Source organism: Hordeum vulgare, chromosome 7H (assembly GCF_904849725.1).
Source record: "Hordeum vulgare subsp. vulgare chromosome 7H, MorexV3_pseudomolecules_assembly, whole genome shotgun sequence".
NCBI classification, from domain to species: Eukaryota; Viridiplantae; Streptophyta; class Magnoliopsida; order Poales; family Poaceae; genus Hordeum; species Hordeum vulgare.
The window spans coordinates 142,309,389-142,336,273 of record NC_058524.1 but is presented as its reverse complement, the minus strand read 5'-3'; the positions used below and the strand labels follow the sequence as shown (position 1 = coordinate 142,336,273).

The 26,885-nt window shown below is 43.9% G+C and overlaps 1 pseudogene; it reads left to right on the top strand.

Annotated features, from left to right (window-relative positions):
• Window positions 1-13,984: 13,984 nt before the first annotated feature.
• On the top strand, window positions 13,985-25,710 carry LOC123408503 (annotated as a pseudogene).
• The last annotated feature ends 1,175 nt before the right edge of the window (window positions 25,711-26,885 follow it).

Sequence of the window (26,885 nt, the reverse complement as noted above, 5' to 3'; positions counted from 1 at the left end):
AAAGGACAACTATGCTAGGTAGCATTCCACATCAAAAATTCAGTCTTTATCACCTCCCTACTCGAGGACGAGCCGGAGTTAAGCTTGGGGATGCTTGATACGTCTCCAACGTATCTATAATTTTGATGGTTTCATGCTATTATCCTGTCAAACTTTGGATGTTTTGTATGCCTTTTATATCTTTTTTGGGACTAACCTATTAACTCACTGCCAAGTGCCAGTTCCTGTTTTTTCCGTGTTTTTGACCCTTTTCACAGGAGGATTTTAATCGGAGTCCAAACGGAATAAAACTTCCGAAAGATTTTTTTCAAAACAGAAGACAATCGAGAGACTTGAGAACCAAGGCAGAGGGTCACCAGGGACCCCACAAGCCCTCATGGCGCGACCAGGGGGGCCCGCGCCTCCCTGGCTTGTGGGCTCCCTGGGCCTCCTCTGCCCTAGCTCCGTCACCTATATATTCCCTAAAATCCCAGAAAAAATCAAGAGAGCCAGGAAAATACTTTTCCTCTGCCGCAAGCTTCTGTCTCCGCAAGATCCCATCTGGGGCACGTTCTGGTGCCCTGCCGGAGGGGGGATTCGGATACAGAGGGCTTCTTCATCAACACCATGACCACTCTGATGATCCGTGAGTAGTTCACCATAGACCTACGGGTCCATAGCTAGTAGCTAGATGACTTCTTCTCTCTCTTGGATCTTCAATACAAAGTTCTCCATGATCTTCATGGAGATCTATAAGATGTAATCTTCCTTTGCACTAGGTTTGTCGAGATCCGATGAATTGTGGATTTATGATCAGATTATCTATGAATCTTATTTGAATTTATTCTGATCTCTTATATGCATGATCTCATATCCTTGTAATTCTCTTCGAGTTGTGGGATTTGTTTAGCCAACTTGATCTAGGATTCTTGCAATGGGAGAAGTGCTTGGTGTTGGGTTTATACCGTGCGGTGACCTCACCCAGTGACAGAAGGGGTAGCGAGGCACGCATCATGTTGTTGCCATCAAGGGTAAAAAGATGGGGTATTCATCATTAGTTTGAGCTTATCCCTCTATATCATGTCATGTTGCTTAAGGCGTTACTCTGTTCGTCATGAACTCAATATAGTAGATGCATGTTGGATAGCGGTCGATGTGTGGAGTAATAGTAATAGATGCAGAAAGTATCGGTCTACTTGTCTCAGACGTGATGCCTATATGTATGATCATTGCCTTAGATATCGTCATGACTTTGCGCGGTTATATCAATTGCTCGACAGTAATTTGTCACCCATCGTAATATTTTCTATTTTGAGAGAAGCCTCTAGTGAACACTATGGCCCCCGGGTCTACTTCACATCATATTTTCAGCCTTACACTTTTACTTTGTTGCACTTTGCGCCTTTAGATCTCACTTTGCAATCAATGTTGAAGGGATTGACAACCCCTTTATAGCATTGGGTGCAAGCTCTTTTGTGTTTGCGCAGGTACTCTGGACTTGACGCGATTCTCCTACTGGATTGATACCTTGGTTCTCAAACTGAGGGAAATACTTACCGCTCCTGTGTTGCATCACCCTTTCCTCTTCAAGGGAAAAATCAGCGCAAGCCAAGTCTCCGTCAACGTGCCAATTTCTGGCGCTGTTGTCTGTTGCCGTAGCAAGAACCCATCTGATAAGTCTATGTTTAGCATCTGTCTTTTCCATGAGATACTTAATAGCAGCATGATCAGTGTGAATAGAAACTTTGGAATCAACAGTATAAGATCTGAACTTTTCACATGCAAACATGACTACTAAAAATTGCTTATCAGTAGTGGCATAGTTTCTTTGGGCACTGTCTAGAGTTTTACTAGCATAACGAATAACATTCAATTTCTTATCAACTCTTTGTCCTAGAACAGCACCAACAGCATAATCACTAGCATCACACATAATTTTAAAAGGTAGGTTCTAATGAGGTGGTTGAACAATAGGTGCAGTTATCAAGGCCTTCTTAAGTATTTCAAATGCTTCTTCACAATCATCATAAAAAACAAATGGAATATAGTTTTTCAAGAGATTGGTAAGAGGCCTAGAAATCTTAGAGAAGTCTTTGATGAACCTTCTATAGAAACCAGCATGACCAAGGAAACTTCTTATACCTTCGATGTCTATAGGGCACGACATTTTCTCGATCGCATCAACTTTAGCCTTATCGACTTCAATACCTCTTTCAGAAATTTTATGTCCTAAGACAATGCCTTCATTAACCATAAAGTGACACTTCTCCCAATTCAAGACAAGGTTGGTATGTTTACATCTCTGCAAAACTCGATCAAGGTTGTTGAGGCAATCATCAAAAGAAGACCCGTAAACGGAGAAGTCATCCATGAAAACCTCAACAATATTTTCACAAAAGTGAGAGAATATAGCCATCATACATCTTTGAAAGGTAGCAGGTGAATTACATAAACCAAAAGGCATACGTCTATAAGCAAAGGTACCGAAAGGGCATGTAAAAGTGGTTTTGTCCTGATCAGATTGTGCAACTTGTATTAGGGAGAAACCAGAATAACCAGCTAGAAAGCAAAAGTGTGTGTGTTTAGACAATCTTTCTAGCATTTGGTCAATAAAAGGCAAAGGGTAATGATCTTTCCTAGTGGCTTTATGCAATTTCCTAAAATCAATTACCATCCTATAGCCAGTAACAATTCTTTGTGGGATCAATTCATCTTTATCATTATGGACAATGGTAATACCTCCCTTCTTAGGGACACAATGCACCGGACTTACCCAATCACTATCACCGATAATACCTGCTTCCAGGAGCTTTAGTATTTCTTTTCTTACTACCTCTTTCATCTTAGAATTTAATCTTCGTTGATGATCGGCAACTGGTTTGGAATCAGGATCAGCTTTAATTTTATGCTGGCATAGAGTGGGACTAATACCCTTAAGATCATCAAGAGTATATCCAATAGCAGCACGGTTCTTCCTCAGAGTTTTCAATAATTTCTTTTCTTCATGCTCTGAAAGGCTAGCACTAATAATAACATGATATATCTGTTTTTCATCGAGATAAGCATACTTAAGAGTATCAGGTAACTGTTTAAGCTCAAACACAGGATCACCCTTTGGCGGAGGTGGATCTCCAAGTAATTCAACAGGCAAATTATTCTTAAGGATAGGATATTGTTCAAAGATAACTCTATCTATCTCATTCCTTTCATCCATATGCATATCATTTTCATGCTCAAGCAAGTATTTATCTAAAGGACCAGTAGGAGGCACAACAATAGAAGCTAGAGCAATAATTTCATCCTTACTAGACAATTCTTTTTCACGAGGTTGTCTACCAAACTTGGAGAAATTGAATTCATGTGACACACCTTCAAAGCCAACAGTGACAGTTTGTTTCTCACAATCAATCTGAGCATTAACAGTATTGAGGAAAGGTCTGCCAAATATGATGGGGCAAAAGCTATCTTGTGTGGTAGCAAGAACGAGAAAATTAGTAGGATACTTCGTTTTACCACACAAGACTTCAACATGTCTAACAATTCCCAAAGGGAAGATAGTATCTCTATTGGCAAGCTGAATAGTAACATCAATAGATTCCATCTCGATAGGTGCAATCTCGTCTTTAATTTCATCATATAAAGATCTAGATATTGCACTAACACTAGCACCCACGTCACATAAACCATGATAACAATGATCTCCTATCTTAACAGAAACAACAGGCATGCCAACAACAGGCTTATGTTTGTCTCTAGCATGAGGTTTAGCAATTCTAGCAGCATCTTCACAGAAGTGAATAGCATGCCCATCAACATTATCGGACAAGAGATCCTTGATAATAGCAATGCTAGCTTCAACATGAATTTGCTTAGGGGGTGTAGGTGTTCTAATATAGACCTTACGTATCATAGTTGAAGCTTTAGCATGATCCTTTATTCTAACAGGGAAAGGTGGTTTCTCAATGTAAGCACTAGGAACAATAGGATCATTATAAGCAATGACTTTCTCTTCAACTGGATTGGGTTTAACTACATTGACTTCTATGGGAGGATGATATTTAAACCACTTCTCTTTAGGGAGATTAATATGAGCAGCAAATGATTCACATAATGAAGCTACTATCTAAGAGTCAATTCCATGTTTAGCGCTAAAATCACAAAAAGTATTCGTTTCAACGAAGGATTTAACGCAATCAAACTTAAGATTAATACCTGACTCCTTACCTTCATCAAACTCCCTATCTTCAGAGTTGCGTTTAATTCTTTCCAATAAATTCCATTTGAAGTCCATATCTCTCTTCATAAAAGAACCGGTACATGAATTTTCAAGCATGGTGCGATTATCATGAGAAAGCCGAACATAAAAGTTCTGAATGATAATTTCTCTCGAGAGCTCATGGTTGGGGCATGAATATAACATTGACTTAAGCCTCCCCCAAGCTTGAGCGATACTTTCTCTATCACGAGGCCAAAAATTATAAATATAATTTCGATCACGATGTACCAAATGCATAGGATAAAACTTTTGAGTAAATTCCAATTTCAATCGGTTGTAGTTCCATGATCCAGTATCATCAAATAGCCTATACCATGTCAATGATTTATCGCTCAAAGATAAGGGAAATACCTTCTTCTTGACCTCATCCTCGGGCAAACCTGCAAGCTTAAATAAACCACGAACTTCATCTACATAGATTAGATGCAAGTCGGGATGTGATGTTCCATCTCCTGTAAAAGGATTAGCCAACAGTTTCTCTAGCATACCCAAAGGAATTTCATAATAAATATTTTCAGTAGGTACAGTATGACAAGGAGAAACTCCTTGTGCTTCCGTTTGAGGTGAAGATACCCCAAGCAAGCTCCTCAAAGGATTAGTTTCAATAGTGACAAGTGACAATAAATTTCAGCACACTCTATAAATGTTTCCTTACCAAATTTCACTTAACAAAGGCGCTTCACTCCCCGGCAACGGCGCCAGAAAAGATTCTTGATGACCCACAAGTGTAGGGGATCTACCATAGTCCTTTCGATAAGTAAGAGTGTCGAACCCAACGAGGAGCAGAAGGAACTGACAAGTAATTTTCAGAAGGTATTCTCTGCAGGCACTGAAATTATCGGTAACAGATAGTTGTGTGATAAGATAATTCGTAGCGAATAGCAAGTAACAATAGTAAAAAAGGTGCAGCAAGATGGCCCATATCCTTTTGTAGCAAGGGACAAGCCTAGACTAACTCTTATATGAGGTAAAGCGCTCCCGAGGACACATGGGAATTTCTGTCAAGCTAGATTTCAACATGTTCATATGATTCACGTTCGCTAGTTTGATATGTGGGTGGACCGGTGCTTGGTTGCTGCCCTTACTTGGACAAACATACCACTTATGGTTAACCCCTCTCGCAAGCATCTGCAACTACTAAAGAAGAATTAAGACAAAGTCTAACCATAGCATTAAACTAGTGGATCCAAATCAGCCCTTACGAAGCAACACATAAACTAGGGTTTAAGCTTGTGTCACTCTAGCAACCCATCATCTACCTATTACTTCCCAATGCCTTCCTCTAGGCCCAAATAATGGTGAAGTGTTATGTAGTCGACGTTCACATAATACCACTAAAGGAAAGACAACATACAACGCATCAAAATATCGAACGAATACCAAATTCACATGACTACTTATAGCAAGACTTATCACATGTCCTGAGGAACAAAAATCACTACTCACAAAGCATAATTATGTTCATGATCAGAGAGGTATTGAATAGCATTAAGAATCTGAACATAGCATCAACTACAAAGAGTAATTAACATTACTAGCAACCTTACAAGTACCAATCGGAGTCGCGAGACGAAGATTGGTTACAAGAGATGAACTAGGGTTTGGAGATGAGATGGTGCTGATGAAGATGTTGATGGAGATGACATGGTGCTGATGAAGATGTTGATGGAGATGATTACCCTCCGATGAGAGGAGTGTTGGTGATGATGATGGCGACGATTTCCCCCTCCGGGAGGGATGTTTCCCCGGCATGACGGCCCTGCCGGAGCTCTAGATTGGTTCTGCTCAAGTTCCGCCCCGTGGCGGCGGTGATTCCTCCCGAAAGCCCTCTCCTGATTTTTTCTTGGACGAAACCCTCCTTATAGCAGAAGATGGGAGCTGGAGGGGCAACAGGGGGCCCACAAGCCACCCAGGCGCGGCCAGGGGGTAGGCCGTGCCTGGCAGGCTTGTGGCCTCCTCGTGGCTGCCCTCCACTACTTCTTCTGCCCAGTATTTTTTATAAATTCTAAAATAATTCCTCGTTGATTTTCACGGCTTTTGGAGTTGTGCAGAATAGGTATCTCAAATTTGCTCCTTTTTTAGCTCAGAATTCCAGCTACCGGCATTCTCCCTCTTCATGTAAACCTTATAAATTAAGAGAGAAAAGGCATAATTATTGTACCGTAATGTTTAATAACAGCCCATAATGGGATAAATATCAACATAAAAGCATGATGCAAAATGGACGTATCAAGGATCTCTCCCCCTTTCCCCGGGTAGCACCGGAGCACCGCCGAGGAAACCATCGTGACGATGATCTACACCAACAACTTCGCCACCGTCACCATCGGCTGTGTAAAACCTCTCGTCCCCGCTGTAATATCTACTTGAACATCGAGCCTAGTGATACATATTATTATCCAATGTTGTGTGGCTATCCTATGATGTTGGAGTAGATCTATTTTGTCTTATGGGTTAATTGTGATATGATGTTATTCATATGAATTGTGTGTTGATATGGTGTTGTCCTAAGGTGCTTTCCATGAGGCGCAAATGGGATAGTTTCACGCTAGAGGGTTTGCAATATGTTGATGATTCGCTTATAGTGGATGGCTAGAGTGTTAGAAGCTTACACCTGAGTAAGAGAGTTGTGTGCATATGGGAGTAAAGAGGACTTGATGTTTAATGCTATGGTTAGGTTTACCTTAATGATTTCTAGTAGTTGTAGATGCTTGCTAGAGGTCCGGTCATAAGTGCATATGATCCAAGTACGGAAAGTGTGTTAATGAATGCCTCTCCCTCATTACATATAATAAGTATCTATCATGTTATATTAAATTGCCTATGTACAATCTTTTCTTGCATTACACAAAAAGCTTTCTACTAAATGTCCCCTAACTTTTATTTACTTTCTCTTTATTTTCTTGCAAAACTATCTATCACACCTATTAAGTACTTATAGTTTCTTTCCCGCAAAATAGTTTCATACTTGATCTAGGTAAAGTAAGCGTTAGCGTGCGTAGAGTTCTATCGATGGTCGATAAAACTTGAGAGAATATTAATTCTACCTTTAGCTTCTCATTGGGTTCGAAACTCTTACTTACCTCAAAAGGCTACAAACGATCCCCAACAATTGTGGGTTACCAGTCACCGGATCGTGTACAAACTGCTCGGGGCAATCTCCACAGCCTAATTAGAGACCCCGACACTTGCCCGAGATGTACACCACAAGGATTGAGCTCTGAGGCACTGTAACACCACCATGTAGTATGCTATAGTAACCCTCCTTGATTAAGCTAAGTCATTTGCTAAAAAGTGCTTGATCTTCTTTGTCTCATATCTCATTTCAAATTCCACTTTGATTTTAAGTTCAAATAATAGGTGAAATAAATAAATTCAAAAAACATGAAAACTAAAATATTCATGATGTTGCAAATAATCGGCAGATAATTATGGTGGAGATCTCAACTTTTTGTAAATTTTTTAAGTGCCCAAAAATGATTAAAACAGAGGGAAAAACATTATTTAAATTCCCTTTTAAATTATAGAACTTCCATACTACTTGAAATAAATCTCAAACTTCTGTTGCATCGTAAATAATTGCATCACTAATTTTAGGCCAAGATCCAAATTTGACTTAACCTATTTGCTTCTGAAAATAAAAGAAAAATATAAAGGAATTGAAAAGAAAAAGGAGAAGACCTTACATCAGCGTTAGGCCGCAAGGATAGGCCCAGCCAAGCCCAGCCCACTCCCCCTCGGTTATCTTCCTTCACTGTCTGGTGGTAGCCGCGGCCACAGGCCGTCCCTCGCCTCACCTCGTGTCCAGGAGCTTCGCCGACGTTGTCCTCGTCCTCTGCACCCACAAGCTAGAGCCGGAAGCCCCCGCAGCACCCCTTTGTCGTCGTTTTCTTCCTCGGACGATGCCGGACCTTGCCGTGTCGATTTGTCGCCTCGAGCCTTCCTCGAGCACACTTTGCACACCTGCGGGTCCATGGTGAGTCCTCATTCCTCCTTCCTCTCTCCTTGCCCCTCTTCGTAGGATAGTAATGGCCCCAAAGAAACCGAGCTCATCGCCGCGCGGGTTCGTCGATGACATGTCTGTGGTGACATTTTTGGTCACGCACGTGCGCTCGTTGGCTTTGTCGCATCGCGTTGAAACACCCTAGCCGTTTTGTTTGCACGTTAGTGCTCCGCATCACCATCCCACCTGAGTCCCAAAGACCGCCACCGCCTGTCGCCACTGCTGCGGCTAGCTCCGGCCACTTCATTCCGCTGCCACCACCCCAGTTTGATGTGGTGCGGTGCCCGTACTCGAACGTGTACACCCACGCTTCGCCATGTGCCTCTCAGACGCACATCCATCTTCGCCCGAACTCCGACGGCTACCCTGCTCGACGCCGCCATCAATTCCGCCCATCCCAGCCCCGGCCACGGCCATGAGCATATGTGAGCAAGCCCCCACGTCCAAACACGCCACCCCGTGCTCCAAATGGAGCCCGGTGGGAGAAGCCCAATATGGACAGTGCGCCGCCGCCGCATTTGTGGTCACCGACGACTGAACGCCGACGCGGCACCGCCTCTGGGTCACTGCTAGGTGGGCCCTGGGCCACTAACCTTCCCACTCGCCCACAAACACATGGGCCTGCACTTGTAGTTAATTAGTTTAATTTAAACTAATTTTGTTAATTATTTAGACACTCACAACTTGGCCCCACTCGCTAATTATATTGATTAGGTTTATGTAAAACTTGTTTTATTAGTTCCCTCACTGACTAGTGGGATCCTCTGGTCAGTTTTGATGAGCCAACGGTCTTGTTGAATGCTGACTCAGCCTGCAGACTCAGCAGGTGCCCAACTTGTCAGCATGTGATGGCTGGGCTTTGGCGCAGTCAACAAGGCCCACCAATCAACCCTTGTGTGGCATGTCTCGGTACACTTTTGGGTGTATCTAGCAATTAGCTCTTTTATTTTTCAATTATAAATAATCCCAAAAATTGCTTGAATCTTTGAAAAATCATATAAATCAATCCGTAAGTTAGATGAAAATATTTTATATATGAAAATTGCTTAGAAAAATATAATGAATCCGATTATCCAATCCTTTCATTTGTCACATACCCCTAAAATGATAAAAAACGATCCTCCCCCCTCCGATTCATCTCTCTTGAAACTACGAAAAATTGGGAAAGCATTCCCAAATGTTTTCCCGCTTCGTCTATAACGTGTAGCATCATGTTAGGTCACCTTTAGCACCACATATTGTCGTGTCATGCATGTGATGGCGTTGACTGCTTTGTATTTATTGTTTCTTCCCCCTCTTATCTCTGGTAGACCCCGAGACTAACGTTGCTACCAAGTATGACTACGCATCTGACGTCTAGCCACTTTCAGTAGAGCTTACACGCAAAAAGAACCCTTGATTATTCCTATATCGCCCATTCCTTGTCTCTCATGCTTGCATTCGAATTTGCTATTGTATTGATAGCTCCTATTCTAATGCAGAGCCTCATTTTGTAACCTACTATTGTTACCTACCTGCTTACCATATATGTGTAGTATTGGTTGGTTAGTGATCCACCAATGACCCCTCACCTTGTCCTTGTTGCCCCCGCTTCATCATTGATGACTCGATCAACGTGAGCGACGTCCTGAGCCCGACACATCAATTGAAACCCCGTTAGTTGTACGACTCTGCAAAGCTACTATCGAGTGTCGAGGATGATACCTTGTAACACACTCTTGATAATAACTCTATAGTGAAGCTAGTCGGACATGGATTACGGAGGGTAATTCCTCCTTCACAATTGTCGATAACGACTCTGTGTGCAACACCTCAAGTGTGAACCATCAAGGGTGATTCCTCCCAGCTCACCTTGATGGTTAGATCGAGTGGAATCCATCGAGGGTGATTCCTTGGATTCCCCCTTGATGTTATGGACACACGGTTACTTTGTCTTCAACCCAGAATCATTTGAAAGACTAGTCGTCCCTGTGGGGTACCCACGAGAGAAATATGAAAGACGGGTCGGCCCCGAGGGGTACGCGCGAGTGATATGGAGTCGGATTGACCTGGAGGGTACCCACGAGATAATTATGCGCCACGGTTTGGCATAAGTCTGTGAGACACGGAGAAAGAACCACAGTTCATGGTTCAGTGATCATTTCTGCGTGCTCCCAAGGCACTAACGGGTTTGGTTATGTGATTTGAGTGGGCCTGTGGCCTTTTTGGACTAACCACCACACGGGAATAAGTATGGGCACTCTGCATCATACATTCTCCCGAAAGCTCTTCACACGTCACAGTGAGAGGCACGCGCCTACATGGCCTGCATAAGCACCTGCTTTGTATAAAGATTAAAGAGGTAGCTGGGACTGATCCCGGCCGTCCTTTATAACGCAAATGAGTGCAAAGGGCGCTGGGCCTAAGAGTCCTGAGCACTTAGGAGTTAGACCGGCGTGTTGGCCTCTGTGTTGAGCCTAGGTAGGACTAAGGTGTGCCGATCAGCCGAGGCCGGGCATGACCCAGGAAAGTGTGTCCGGCTGGAGTTAATCGAGCGTGTTGGGTAATTTGGTGCACACCTATAGGGAAGTATATCTATTCTAATAGTCGTGTCCATGGAAAGAGACGCTCGGAAAGTATGTCGATCTACTACAACTAGAACTGGATACTTCTGATAGTAAATTGAATGGTGGTTGTGAGATCACTTCCTCGTAGCTAGTCGAGGAAGGATCTCTAGGCATTGATACTACATGCTTACATAAGTTGTACTAATCTAACTCTTCTAATACTACAAGACGCCTCAAGATGCTAGTCTTCGATAGGCTAGGCATTTCCCTTCTATTTTCGCATTCTGTAGTTCAGTCCAGAGATACAGCCCATTCCCCTTGATACTGATGCATACTTATCATAGATTTGGTGTAATTCTAGCAAGTACTTTGGATGAGTACTCATCGTTGCTTTGCTCCCTTTTCCCCTCGATACGATTGTTGCGATCAGATGACATAGCCCAGGACCCACATGATCTCGGCGATGACTACTACTGTAAATCCCAAGATGCGGTCCTATCCTTATTTGGCATGAGGGCCTTGACAGGGATAAAACACATCTCATGGTTTCGCAAGAATGGATATCGTTACAAGTACATGTACTAAAAAGATGAGTATAAGGAGTTGGCTTACACTCGCCACAAGCTACATGAGTCATATCAGTATAATACATACAATCATCATGAAGAAGAGTAGGGTCCGTCTATGGATGAAAAAACAAACAATAAAAGAACAACGTCCATCCTTGCTATGCCAGGCTGCCGGTTTGGAACCCATCCTAGATTGGCTAAGAAGAACAGCAAACTCCAAAGCACAATCATCGCGCTCACGTCAAAATAACTCTTTACATGTACCTGCAACTGGTGTTGTAGTAACCTGTGAGCCACAGGGACTCGGCAATCTCATTTCCAAAGGTATCAAGACTAGCAAAGCTTAATGGGTGAGGTATGGTTAAATGGTGAGGCTGCAACAAGCGACCGAGCATTTATTTGAGGTGGCTAACTTACGAGTACAAGAATAAGAGGGAGATGATCTGCGCATAGAGGACGTGAACTACTGATGATCAAATGAATGATTATGAACACCTACTTACGACAGACATAACTCCACCGTGTCCTTGATCGGAGAAGGAGCTCACGAAAGAGACAGTCAAGGTTAGACACTCAATTGGCAAGTTTTTATTAAGTTTACTTCACGTTATATAGAACCAGATGTTAAACAAAGTTTCCACGTTGCCACATAACCGCGAGCACGGCTTTTCGAAAGATTTAACCCTGCAGGGGTGCTCCAACTAGTCCATCACAATCTACCACACGCTGCGATGGAATGACCTCGATCAGGGAAACCCGTGATCTCCTCGGGTTCCTTTTGGAAAACCTCAACCTCGAGATAACCCAAAGCATCCTCAGAATCCCTCGCACAAGATGCTCGAGAAAGGTAAAACAAATCCAGCAAGGCCGCCCGACGTGCCAACAATCCCGATAGGATCTGCGTATCTCGTTCTCAGGGCACACCGAATGAGCTACTGTTACCACGCCAGATGTCGAGTTACCCCGGGTAGCGTTAATAAGCTGCTCTGTTTGGGACCAACACCATCAGCACTGGCCCCCCTTGTATTATGTTGAATTACTCCTTGGATAGCGCTAACTCCCAATGCGGCAAATTACTTATCAGTATTATTATGTTTGGCAAATATATTTCCAATGTTGGGCCTTTCCAGACGAGCTTTATCCCAAAACAAGAATCTAAGGGGTCCCCATAACAACCCCAAGCATGTTAGCAACGCTCATTTATGGAACATAACACTGGTAACCGAAACTAAGGTGGCAAAGGTGGAACAAAACACCAAGCTAGAAGGCCAAGCCTTCCACCTTTTACCAAGTATATAGTTGCATTAAACTAATTAACAATAATATGGTGATATGACAAGGAACCCATGTTATCACTTGGAAGCAACTGCACCTGCAACTAGCAACGCTAACACATGGTTAAGCAAGTAGTAACATAGCCAGTCAGTGGTTTGCTAGGTTGTGATCAGGTTGAAGGTTTTCATGGCAATGTTGAGAGGCTGACATTTAAGTGGTAGGCAACGAGACATAGTGAAAGAAACGAGACAACTAGCATGACAATGATAGTAAAGATATTTGGGGAAATGATCATCTTGCCTGAGATCCCGCTTGGAAGAAGAACGATTCCATGAGGCAGACGAACCGACGTAGTCGAACGGGTCCTCACATTCCGACACACTTGCAGAACTCTATCGAGACGAAGCAAACCGGAAACAAGAATCAACACACGATATTCACCACGGCACAAGCATGATATGATGCACACCCTAATATAATGCATGTCCAGTTTCAAATATGCAAGGCAAGGCAGGGCAATTCACACAATCAAACACTACACATTAAGTGAAGCTCAATATGCAACGAGTTGCATATTGACGGAACTTCACATTTAATTACTTAGTTCACTCCCGTTTATTTGCACGACAATATTAAATGTTGTTAAACATGGCAAGGGGTGAAGCACAAATTAAACTACCTATCTAGGCATTCTAAATGACGCGGGCAACGACATATAGCATTTCCTAATGGACCCTATGCATTAAATTCTAAATCACCTTTTATGTTTGTTAAACTGCAAAACAAAGTGGTTCACGTGATTCTTCTCGTCGTTCTAGTCCATGTACATATATGACTCATCTCCAACGGAGCTACGGTTAAATAACTATGACCTAAATCGTTTCTATCACGTCGACACGCAAACCAATGCAAACAACACATCTAACAGCTTTCAATATGCATGAGAGTTGGAAAATATTAATCTACGTGAAATTCTACATGATAAACATATATAATTTGTTGGGATCCGACACACGGTTTTAAAACTACGGTCGTTTGAAAATATGCATTTTTTGTGAAATTAATAAATTCACCGTAATAATAAAAATCCTACGGGCCGAATCTGCCCTACTGGGCCTAGCATGGCATGGGCGCACAATAAATAAGAAGCGCTCGGGCGCTGGATAGGGCGGCTCACCAAAGGGTGCTTAGGCCGGTCGGTGTGGAGGCAGGCCGGTGCGGAGGTGGGCTGAAGGAGCACGCGACCGAACTGCGGGTGGAGGTTGGCCCGGTTGGCGGTTCAATGGCCCACGCAGGCGCTGGGCCTGGCCCATGGGGCGCACGTGTTGGTCCATGCATGGGAGGCGGATCTGGATCTCATCCAGATCGGGAGGTCGCGGCAACGCACTCCGGCGAGGAGCTCGAGGGCGACGGGAGGCGGGTCAGCGGCTGCGGCCTGTGGCTCAGGGCGCCGATGGCCGCCATCGGCGGCTAGGGGTGGCGGCGCGGGAGCCTGGCACGGGGTTGCAATGCAGGAGGATCAAGGCGGCTCGGGGCTGTTGGAAATATGCCCTAGAGGCAATAATAAGATGGTTATTATCATATTTCCTTGTTCATCATAATCGTCTATTGTTCATGCTATAATTGTATTAACAGGAAACAGTAATACATGTGTGAATAAATAGATCACAATGTGTCCCTAGCAAGCCTCTAGTTAGCTAGCTCGTTGATCAATAGATGATCATGGTTTCCTGATCATGGGCATTAGATGTCATTGATAACGGGATCACATCATTGGGAGAATGATGTGATGGACAAGACCCAATCCTAAGCATATCACTAGATCGTATTGTTCGTATGCTAATGCTTTTCCAATGTCAAGTGTCTTTTTGTTCAACCTTGAGATTGTGCAACTCCCGGATACCGTAGGAGTGCTTTGGGTGTATCAAACGTCACAACGTAACTGGGTACCTATAAAGGTGCACTACGGGTACCTCTGAAAGTGTGTGTTGGGTTGGTACGAATCGAGATCGGGATTTGTCACTCCGTGTGACGGAGAGGTATCTTTGGGCCCACTCGGTAGATCATCATCATGAGCTCAATGTGTCTAAAGAGTTAGTCACACGATGACGTGCTACAGAACAAGTAAAGAGACTTACCGGTAACGAGATTGAACAAGGTATAGGTATACCGACGATCGAATCTCGGGCAAGTTCTATACCGACGGACAAAGGGAATTGTATAAGGGATTGGTTGAATCCTTGACATCGTGGTTCATCCGATGAGATCATCGTGGAGCAAGTGGGAGCCACCATGGGTATCCAGACCCCGCTGATGGTTATTGACCGGAGAGGTGTCTCGGTCATGTCTGCCTGTTTCCCGATCCCGTAGGGTCTACACACTTAAGGTTCGATGACACTAGGGTTATAGGGAATTGTTATACGAGTTTACCAAAAGTTGTTCGGAGTCCCAGATGAGATCCTAGACATCACGAGGAGCTCCGGAATTGTCCGGAGGTAAAGATTGTTATATAGGATGGATGGTTTTGGACACCGGAAATGTTTCGGGCGTCACCGGTACCGTACCGGGACCACCGGGACCACCGGAAATGGTTCCGGGGGTCCACCGGGAGGGGCCACTAGCCCCAAGAGGTAGCATGGTCCAAAAGGTGGAGGGCAACCAGACCAAAGTGGGCTGGTGCGCCTCCCATAAAGAGGCCCAAGGCGCAGGAGGTGCAGAGGGGGGGGGAAACCCTAGGCGCTGGTGGGCCTAAGGCCCACCTAGGGGTGCGCCAACCCCTCCCCCTGCCCTGGCCGCCGCACCTCCCATCTAGGGGCTGCCGCACCACCTAGGGTGGGAACCCTAGGGTTGGCACCCCCTCCACTGCTCCTATATATAGTGGGGGTTTTGGGGCTGTTTTGCACACAGTTTTCTCTCTCCCTCGGCGCAGCCCTGCTCCCCTCCTTCCTCCTCTCCCACGGTGCTTGGCAAAGCCCTACCGGGAGACCTCGTCTCTCCATCGACACCACGCCGTCGTGCTATCGGAGATCTTCCGCAACCTATCCCTCCTCCTTGCTGGACCAAGGTGCGGGAGACGTCACCGGGCTGCACGCGTGTTGAACACGGAGGTGTCGTGGTTCGGCACTAGATCGGAATCACACCGCGATCTGAATCGCCGCAAGTACGACTCCGTCAACCGCGTTCTAGAAATGTTTCCACTTAGCGATCTTCAAAGGTATGAAGATGCACTCACTCCTCTCTCATTTCTAGTCTCTCCATAGGAAGATCTGAATATGGCGTAGGAAAATTCTGAATTTATGCTACGTTACCCAAGAGTGGCATCCGAGCTAGGTTTTCTAAGCGTAGATTCTATGCACGAGTAGAACACAAAAGGTTGTGGGCAATGATTTTTCAATTGCTTGCCGCTACTAGTCTTATTCTTTTCCGGCGGTATTGTGGGATGAAGCGGCCTGGACCGACCTTACACGTACGCTTACGTGAGACTGGTTCCATCGACAGACATGCACACCGCGCATAAAGGTGGCTAGCGGGTGTCTGTCTCTCCCACTCTAGTCGGATTGGATTTGATGAAAAGGGTCCTTATGAAGGGTAAATAGCTTTTGCATATCATCGTTGTGGCTGTCACGTAGGTAAGAAGGCGTTCTTGCTAGAAATCCAAATCAGCCACGTAAAACTTGCAACAACAATTAGAGGACGTCTAACTTGTTTTTGCAGGGTTTGACATGTGATGTGATATGGCCAAAGTTGTGATGTATGAGATGATCATGTTATTGTAATAGGTTTCACGACTTGCATGCCGATGAGTATGACAACCGGCAGGAGCCATAGGAGTTGTCTTAATTTATTGTATGAGATGCAACGCCATGTGCTTACTACTTTTACTTCATTGCTAACGGTTAGCTATAGTAGTAGTGATAGTAGTAGTTGGCGTGATGACTTCACGGAGACACGATGATGAAGATCATGGTGTCACGCCGGTGACAATGATGATCATGCGATGCCTGAAGATGGAGATCGAAAGAGCAAAGATGATAATGGCCATATCATGTCACTATATGATTGCATTGTGATGTTTATCATGTTTTTCATCTTATTGCTTAGAACAACGGTAGCATAATAAGATGATCCCTCTTAAAAATTTCGAGAACGTATTCCCCTAAGTGTGCACCGTTGCGAAGGATCGTTGTCTCGAAGCACCACGTGATGATCGGGTGTGATAGATTCTATCGTTCGCATACAACGGGTGTAAGCCAGATTTACACACGCGAAACACCTAGGTTGACTCGACGAGCTTAGCATGTACATACATGACCTCGAATACAAGAGACCAAAAGGTCGAACATGAGTCGTATGGTTGAATACGATCAGCATGAAGTTGCTCACCATGATGACTGGTCTGTCTCACGTGATGATCGGACACGGGTTAGTCAACATGGATCATGTATCACTTAGATGACTAGAGGGATGTCGATTTAAGTGGGAGTTCATACTTAATTTGATTAAATGAACTTAATTGTCATGAACTTAGTCTAAAAGTTGTCTTCATAAATATTGTAGATGGCCAATGTCAACCTTAATTTCAACGCATTCCTAGAGAAAAACAAGCTAAAAGATGATGATAGCAACTATGCGGACTGGGTTCGCAACTTGAAGCTCATCCTTGAAGTAGCTAAAAAGGCTTATGTCCTTGATGCGCCGCTAGGTGACCCTCTTGCTCCTGCAGCAGCCCACGACATTCTAAACGTCTGGCAAACGTGCAGTGATGACTACTCTCTGGTTACTTGTGGCAAGATATACAGTTTGGAAACGGGGCTCCAAAGGCATTTTGAGCAACACGGTGCATATGAGATGTTCCAAGATCTGAAACTGGTTTTTCAATCTCACGCCCGTGTCGAGAGATATGAAGTCTCCGGCAAGTTCTTTAGCTGTAAGATGGAGGAGAACAGTTCTGCCAGTGAGCACATACTCAAAATGTCTGGGTTACACGGTCCTCTTACTTCACTTGGAGTCGAACTTCTGGATGATGCTATAATTGACAGAATCCTCCAGATTCTCCCACCAAGCTACAAAGGTTTTGTGCTGAACTACAACATGCAAGGGATGGAGAAGACCATTCCCGAGTTGTACTCGATGCTCAAGTCTGCAGAAGTATAAATCAAGAAAGAGCATCAAGTGTTGATGGTCAACAAGACCACCAGTTTCAAGAAGGGCAATGGTAAGAAGAACTTCAAGAAAGACGGCAAAGCAATTGCCGCACCCGGTAAGCCAGATGTCGGGAAGAAGAAAAAGAATGGACCCAAGCCTGAGACTGAGTGCTTCTATTGCAAGGGAAAAGGTCATTCGAAGCGGAATTGCCCCAAGTACTTAGTGGATAAGAAGGCCGGCAACGTTAAAGGTATATGTGATATACATGTTATTGATGTGTACCTTACCAGCGCTCGTACTACCTCCTGGGTATTTGATACAGGTGTTGTTGCTCACATTTGCAACTCAAAGCAGGAACTGCAGAATAAGCGGAGACTGGCCAAGGACGAGGTGACGATGCGCGTCGGGAATGGCTCCAAGGTCGATGTGATCGCCATCGGCACGCTGCCTCTACATCTACCGTCGGGATTAGTTTTAAACCTTAATAATTGTTATTTAGTACCAGCTTTGCGCATGAATATTGTATCAAGGTCTTGCTTAATGTGAGACGGCTACTCATTTATGTCACAGAATAATGGTTGTTCTATTTATATGATTGCTATGTTTTATGGTCATGCTCCGCAGGTGAATGGTTTATTCTTGATGAATCTCGATCGTGATGTTACACATATTCATAGTGTTAGTACCAAAAGATGTAAAGTTGATAATGATATTCCCACATACTTGTGGCATTGCCGCCTTGGTCATATCGGTGTTAAGCGCATGAAGAAGCTCCATACTGATGGACTATTAGAGTCTCTTGACTTTGAATCATTTGACACATGGGAACCGTGCCTCATGGGCAAGATGACCAAGACTCCATTCTCACGAATAATGGAGAGAGAGACCGACTTATTGGAAATAATACATACTGATGTGTGTGCTCCAATGAAGGTTGAAGCTCGCGGTGGCTACCGTTATGTTCTCACTCTCACCGATGATTTGAGTAGGTATGGGTATATCTACGTGATGAAGCACAAATCTGAGACGTTTGAAAAGTTCAAGGAATTTCTGAGTGACGTTGAGAATCAATGTGACAGAAAAATTAAGTGTCTACGATCTGGTCGTGGAGGATAATATTTGAGTCACGAGTTTGGCACACACCTAAGGAAGTGTTGAATCGTTTCACAACTGACGCCGCCTGGCACACCGCAACGCAACGGAGTGTGTGAACGTCGTAATCGCACTTTATTAGATATGGTACGATCTATGATGTCTATTACCGACTTACCGCTATCATTTTGGGGATACGCATTAGAAACTGCAGCATTCACTTTAAATAGGGCACCGTCTAAATCCGTTGAGACGACACCGTATGAACTATGGTTTGGCAAGAAACCTAAGTTGTCATTTCTTAAAGTTTGGGGCTGCGATGCTTATGTGAAGAAACTTCAACCAGAGAAGCTCGAACCCAAAGCGGAGAAATGCGTATTCATAGGATACCCTAAGGAAACTATTGGGTATACCTTCTACCTTAGATCCAAAGGTAAAACCTTTGTTGCCAAGAACGGATCCTTTCTAGAGAAAGAGTTTCTCTCGAAAGAAGTAAGTGGGAGGAAAGTAGAACTTGATGAGGTAATTACACCTCCTCTCAAACAGGAAAGTAGCGCAGCGCGGGAAATTGTTCATGTGGCGCCTACACCAACTGAAGAGGAAGTTAATGATAATGATCATGAAGCTTTGGATCAAGTTACTACTGAACCGCGAAGGTCCACAAGGGCACGTTCCGCACCAGTATATGTGTGTTCGGTGAGCATTGATCTCTGGGTCACTGAGCACGTTCATTCGGGGATCTCGACTCATTAGTCAGGGTCCCCACAGAGCTGGTATCAGAGCCATCCTGACTATAGGAAGCCCTTAGTTAGCACAGATGTTAGTTAGGATAAAATTGCTTTCCAAACCCTTCAAAGGTACTTGCAAAACCTCTATCTTTCTCACCACTCCTAAATTTTCAAAAGAAACAAGGTTATTGCCTTAACACTTTCAAACGTATTCTCTGACACTCCTCGTCTGCTTCTTCAAAACCTGCAAATAACCGCTTAGCACCCTTATGCTTGACCACGGGATTACTTAAATCCTCTTGGGCAACTTGGAAGGAAGAAATCTTTCCAAGCGACCACCCCTGTGCTAAAGAACAAAGATGACAACTCTACGACCAGACGACACCAACAGAAGTACCTGCATGAGGAACAAGGACATCGAGACCCAGAAGATGGTGACACCCACGACACTGTTCCAGAGTGAAGCCACCTTCACCTACAATAATCAGGCCATAATATATGCAAGGCCATGATCTGCATCACTAATAGATCGACCCTGTCAATATTAAGGTTGTGTCAACCACCACCGGTGTATGAGAACCTCGCCATTTGGTCCGCCTCACCTTAGTGAGCAGGAAAACGGTTCTCTTCATCCCCCGCTCTAGGTGTCGATGTCGCAATTAGTATGACTAACATGTCGGAACTCTATCATGCCTTCCAAATGTCATTGCATGAAGTTGTCCACGTGGAACTCTCGAAGCCTCACAAGACAACACAAGACATGTCAATGACAGACATGAAGAACCACCTTCGTCAGCAACTCCCCAGACGAGAAGACATCAAGAGCTCCTTCCAACTCAACCGAGTCGCTTCGGCGAGCAACGACAAGAGGCATGACAACACCATGAGAAGGTCCAGAAGACTTAGAATACTCCTCCCCGGATCACGAAGCAAGCACGACTGCCGAGTCCGAGAACCCCTAGAGTAGGATGAGTCATAAATCCCCTGTGCGAAGTCGAGTCCGTGAAATGGTTCAGATAGGACCATGTTGTGTTTTGCTTGTTTTGTTGTTTGTGCCTTGATATAAGTCACAGTTTTGCTCTAGGCAACGAGCATGCAGTTATATCACCTGCCTCTTCTTGATATTGAGTTGACTTTCTAACACTTGTTTGATTGCACGAACACCCCTTAGGCACTACCCTCTGTTTTACTCTCTCTCTCTCTCTCTCTCTCTCTCTCTCTCTCTCTCTCTTTCTCATCCCTCTCGAGAACTGAAGACCAACAAGATAAGATGCACCAGGAATCCACTTCGATGGACTACTGACGCTGAAGACATTGACTATGCCATGCTTAACCACACGCCACCCGTAGGAGTTATGCTTTCCTTGAGATTGGAAACCCTCTCTAACCAGACTAACCTCCCCAAGACTTCCGGCTCAAGTTTCTGGTCACGTGTCTAATATACGGACTTTCCGGAACACCCGTAGATCCCCGATGAACCCCGCTTAGCACCGAGTTCCTTATGGAACAAGTGGTCACAGTGAACAAGTATCCTTCATTCTTAAGCTAGCACCATAACTCTGATGCCATAAGAAGGACCGTTCTCGGATATGAGAGTATTAGACAAAGATTATTGTGATGATGATAGGTGTCTTGAGGATATAGCCAGAATATCTTGGTGTATCGCAATACCCTTTTAAAAGTAGGTGAATTTGGTGGAACAATGTTGATATAGTAGCATAACCTACATATTCCTAGAGTGAACTTGGATTCAATAGGACGATTATGATTGCAAGAAATAATTCTTGGTGGTATATTTGACTTTATCAAGAAGTTGACATGATTTGATGCTTTTACCATAATGACTTGGAGTAACGAGTAAAAGTTCTTATTAGACCTGGGTTTTGGATTCAAATAGGTAGTCTCAATAGAGTATCGATGATGACAGAGACCACATGGTTCGGAGTAAATTGGATTTAGCCCGATGATCTCGATCGTGATACCATGTTTCTCGGTGGATAATGAGTGCGTATACTTGGAGTTGTCGAATTGATTTACGAACCTATGTGAATTGGCCCTGGAGTATAGATGGCCATGATATTGAAGCTCGTGGATAAATCGTGATGTAATCCTTGCAATAATATGTGAATTATGAGGACTCTAAGTGATTATGTAGAACCCTATCAATATTGGATTTGTAGGAATGATGGGTCCAGTAATGATTGATCGGATTGATGGATCACTTGATCGGATTCGTAGAAAGGAAACAAGATATTGGATTGGTATACTATGTGTTTCCTTAATACATTTTAGTTGTTTTGGCTCAGGTAATATGTACGGATTTGGATGGTAAGGGTGATATCGATCACGCAAACGTCACCTGTGAAACGATTATCGAAAATGTGGAGGCTTATCAAAAGTATTTGAAACATGACGTTCTTCTTTTAGCTCATATCATGGTCCGGGTGTAAAAGATCTTTTATGAAAAGTATAAGGTTGACATAGTTTCTAAAACGACTATAGCGGCAATGGCCTTTACCATATGGCGAATGCACTTCCATGACAATAAGAGATGGAAGTTTTCAATAATGGTTCTGGAAAGAAAGGAAAAGTCGATAAAGGTTCCGGAAAGAAAGGAAAAGTCGATAAAGGTTCCGGAAAGAAAAGAAAATCCGTCTATTCGAAGGAATGAAAGCTCAACCGGAACAAACGCTAGGTTCAAGTCCTTTGGTTGCCACCCACCACCAGTGGGAGAGGCAGAACAAGGAATCAATTTCCTAGATCCAATGGTTTCTCGGGCGATCCCATTCCCATTTCCACCTATCGAAGCCCAACCAAGTGAGGCACTTCCACCGGATTCGTTCAAAGCTTTCCATCAGGTCAAACAAGCGACTCTCGTTCCTATGATTCACCCAGTACTCTCCACCTGTTGTGGATCCGAAGCTAGCCCACCTCATGTTCCCATCCATGGATCCAAGCGTAGCGATAGCGGTATCTTTTGATAGAAGCCCAGATACCCACTCTTCTATCCCACCGTACCACATAGGGTATCAGTGGCCTCGTGATCTCCATGAACTGAGATCACTACACAAGTGATTAAATATATTGCTCCACTCACGCGACATAATCCTTAAAAATAAAATCGAAAGTTTTCGGATTACAGCGTAAATGGTTGATCCAATCAGTCAAGTCGCTACTGGAATATGAAAGAAATTCAAATTGGTCCATTATGTCCTCAACAACCCCGCCCCTCATGCTCGGGAGAAGGATGTCGCCTTTAGGTATCCATGGATATTTCTTTCGGATGAAATCCTTATATTGCTGGAGAATGAGTATTTCTAACTCCCGTAGTTTTGCCTGTCGGGCTCTCTGGCCCTCTTCGATGAATTCTTGATTTATAGAAGTATTATCATCTTCGAAATCCGGGTTTTCGGGCGTTCATGTTGTTGTTTGTAAAAGTGCATCTATTTCACCTGAGCTCTCCAGAAAGGAAGAAGAGGCTCCGTTCGTAGCAGCCATAGCCACGAAACCTCCCCCCCCCTTGAATACATAAATAAGTGTATTCAGGAAATCTCCGAATTCTCAATGTGCATTTTCTGGTCCTTTCTTATGGGCAATTCCGTTTTCCCATTGGCATAAAGACTTGTTTGACTACGATCCAGGAACCAATTCACATACTCATCGGATCTATCTTCACTTTAAGGTATTCCATAGACATTCCGTAGAAACATACTGGATATTGTGACTCAAATCCATGTAGACTATTTTCTCTACACCACTTTGACCATCCCAGAACCTATCGTGGTAATCCAACATTGCATTATAATAATTGAGTCTATACGGAAGATTGTTTCTTATCACTAGAAACTCCCGCATTAAGATATTCGCTAATGCTTTAAAAAGTAGCACATCTGCTGAAAGGGATGGGGCAGCCATACAAGGCAAATCACCCGCATTGATGAGTGGGCGCCTGGCACTTAAATACCCAAGCTCATCTAGCCTTTTCAGAGTGAAATGTTCCGGCAAAGTCATACCACCCCTACCATATTTATAGGTTTTGTATACCAATTTGGGATGAAATGAAGAAGCAAGCACAACCTTTATCTCAGTAATAAAGAAGAAGGTAATCAATAATAAGAAACAGATGAGAAATCAAGAGAAAAGAGATAATCAGAAACTAGGTCACCTTGGATGCTCTTCTCTCATCCAGTCAGAAGTGGAACTCAAGATTCGGATCGCGGGAAAGAAACAGAAAGGAGAGAGTGGAGGTTGGCAGGTCTCAGATCTAGTGGGAGCATTAGAGGTATCTTCTTCTAGAAATATGAAGGAGATCACACGTAGTACTGACCGCAAGCAGCAGATCACACTACTGCTTGTTGATTCAATCTATCACCCAAACCAAAAAACCGGCCACAAAACACTTAAGATAATCTAATATAAATCATGTCCCACCACGCAGATCCCTCTCCTTGGCGAGTGCTAGAAGGCTTCTATACTCTTCACTATCTTGAGATACCTCCCGAATATCTTCCCTCGCAACAAACATCCACCCAACTGGTATTTATGTCGATCTCGACATAGGAAATGGGATCGATCCTAGCACGATATCCAAACATTGACTCCTCCTCTAAAACAGATTGAATATCTATATATGTGTCAAAAGGAAGATCAATCTAGCTAAATACAGGTATGGTGACGCAGTTGATAGCGTTTCCAGCAACGATAATTGAGTGAGGCTGATCACGTGCCCATGCAAACCAAAGGAAAGCAGATACAACTATTACAGATCCTAGTCCTAGCTCCGTGTAAAAGCAAACTCTCCAAATTTATGACCAACCTTTCCTTCAGTGATCTTACAACAAACAGGAGTTTTTCCATTGTAAATGAGTACGGAGCAATGGATCCACAAGACCAGAAGAAGCAACAAGATCGTGCTTCCCTGCTTTAGGAGTTTCTTCCACCGGTGTGCCTATAGGGAGATAATGACTCTCCTAAAACCCTTATTTGCAGTTAATTGTTAATTGGATCTACACTTTTGTTTCAAGGGACGAAGTCTTAGAACCCGGGATTTTGGCACTACTATTCCTCCTCATATTGATACTGGGACTATCACTGAACTCTGCGAATGTTTCGGTCAAACGTCATGGAATTCGCTTTTCTTAACAATAGGACCAGGGGATTTCTTGGTTCATCATGTCAATTCGTCAGGTAATTTGGCCTCACACAATGTATCACTGTTCCACCAGACGCTTAATCAACCCCGAAACACATGAGACCCTTCTTATCGAAGAGAATTGCGTATTAAAGAGAGAGAGAAATCGCAAACTGAATGATCGGGCATAGGTCGACTAGCAGACAGCCAAAGGGATTCCCGTATAAAAGAAAAGTGGACTAAAAGAGAACAACAAAAGAGAGATCACTTTCGACGATTGAACAACACTTTTATATCCAGATTGGAACTGGACTTGAACACACACACACTTGGCTTACACACACACTTTACGGATGATGAAAGGCGTAAATTAGCTGAATTAACGAGTGATCCTATGCTCCTTTTTGCTTTTTTGGGCTTCTTCTCATTCTTCTTTGGCACCTACGGTAGAGATCGGAGGTATTTGGCCCCCAGAAGGGATTGGGGTTTTAGATCCTTGGGAAATCCCTCTTCTTAATACCCCTATTCTCCCTTCATCCGGAGCTGCCGTAACTTGGGCTCATCATGCTATACTCGCGGGGAAGGAAAAACAAGCAATTTACGCTTTAGTAGCAACCGTTTCACTTGCTCTAGTATCCACTGGCTTTCAAGGAATGTAATATTACCAAGCACCCTCCACTATTTCGGATAGTATTTATGGTTCTACCTTTTTCTTAGCAACTGGATTTCATGGTTTTCATGTGATTATAGGTACTCTTTTCTTGATCTTATGTGGTATTCGCCAATATCTTGGTCATCTGACCAAGAAGCATCACGTTGGCTTTGAAGCAGCTGCATGGAACTGGCATTTTGTAGACGTGGTTTGGTTATTCCCATTTGTCTCTATCTATTGGTGGGGAGGTATATGAAAGAAGGGAACGAATAAGTGGATTGAGGAATAAAAGCTCGAAGACAAAGAGAACTTCTCCGGGTGACAGGGCCACCCCAGCAGCGTGGCTTCTTTGCCAAGCAAGAAGCCACAAAAAGCATTGTGCTCTTGTAACTGGTCTTTTAGTAGCCGAAGTTGCCGAATTCTGAAATCACTACAGGCATGCATTTGTGGTGTCTTAAATTCAAGCTTAGGAGCTTGTATGCCTCCCCGGGGTTCTTGCTAAGGAATGCATGTGCATCGTAGCTACACCATACTTGTAGTGTTTGGGTTTAATCCTTCCCTCAACCCCGGAGTTGCTAGCATGAGTAGTGTGAAGTTGACCTGTGTGAGATGGTATATTCTATGAAATAGAGTGATTTTGTCGAGAGCAATAGGTCACATTATTTGCATCTAAGGAATGTGCTTAAGGATAAGATGATAAATGTTCACCCACAACCTAAGTTCCTTGAGACCCAAAAGCTTCACCCAGCCATAAGGCGGTCGGATTACACCCATAGAAAATGACTCTAAGTCGTTGGAATATGGCTAGTACTCCGCCCGACCACCACCCATCGTGTCTATGACGAACATGGGCATGAAGGACAAGGTCATGTTGGACCACAAACCCTTCGGCCAGCGACCACCCATAGCAAGTCCCTGTTCTCCTCACCTGTCTCATGCGCACTTTGCTTTTGTCATGCTTGGGGAAAATATGTTGTCATCACGGATAGCATACTTATTCACCCAATAAGAGGATGAACACCTTAGTCATGTTTGGACGAGCCCCAGGAACGTCGATCGCTATGCCTCTCGAGGGTACAGTGTTATCTACAGAAGGTGGGCTTCTCGAAGCAACCCCAAGTCAGCGAAAGTCTATCCTACTCACGACAAGACTAAGAACCGCCATGGTTCGGAAACCACGACAAAGGCAACGAAGCACAAGATGTCAACCGTCGATCCTGCACCGACTACATCAACGATGTCAAGAAGCCTCGACAATTCAAGATGATGAAACCTTCGGACAACGAGAGAAATTAGAGAGCCTCTTCTTGGTCCAAACCAAGGACAAGAGTCCTAATTGGATCATTGTGAAAACCTGCTAAAGGTGATTCACGCGCTTGCCAAGCCGCATACTTGGGAGTGGATGACTGGTCTATACTCTTGGGTAGCGAGCCCATCCAGAACCCCTCACGAACCTTCCTAGACAATAGTACCCATCCTGAATACTGAG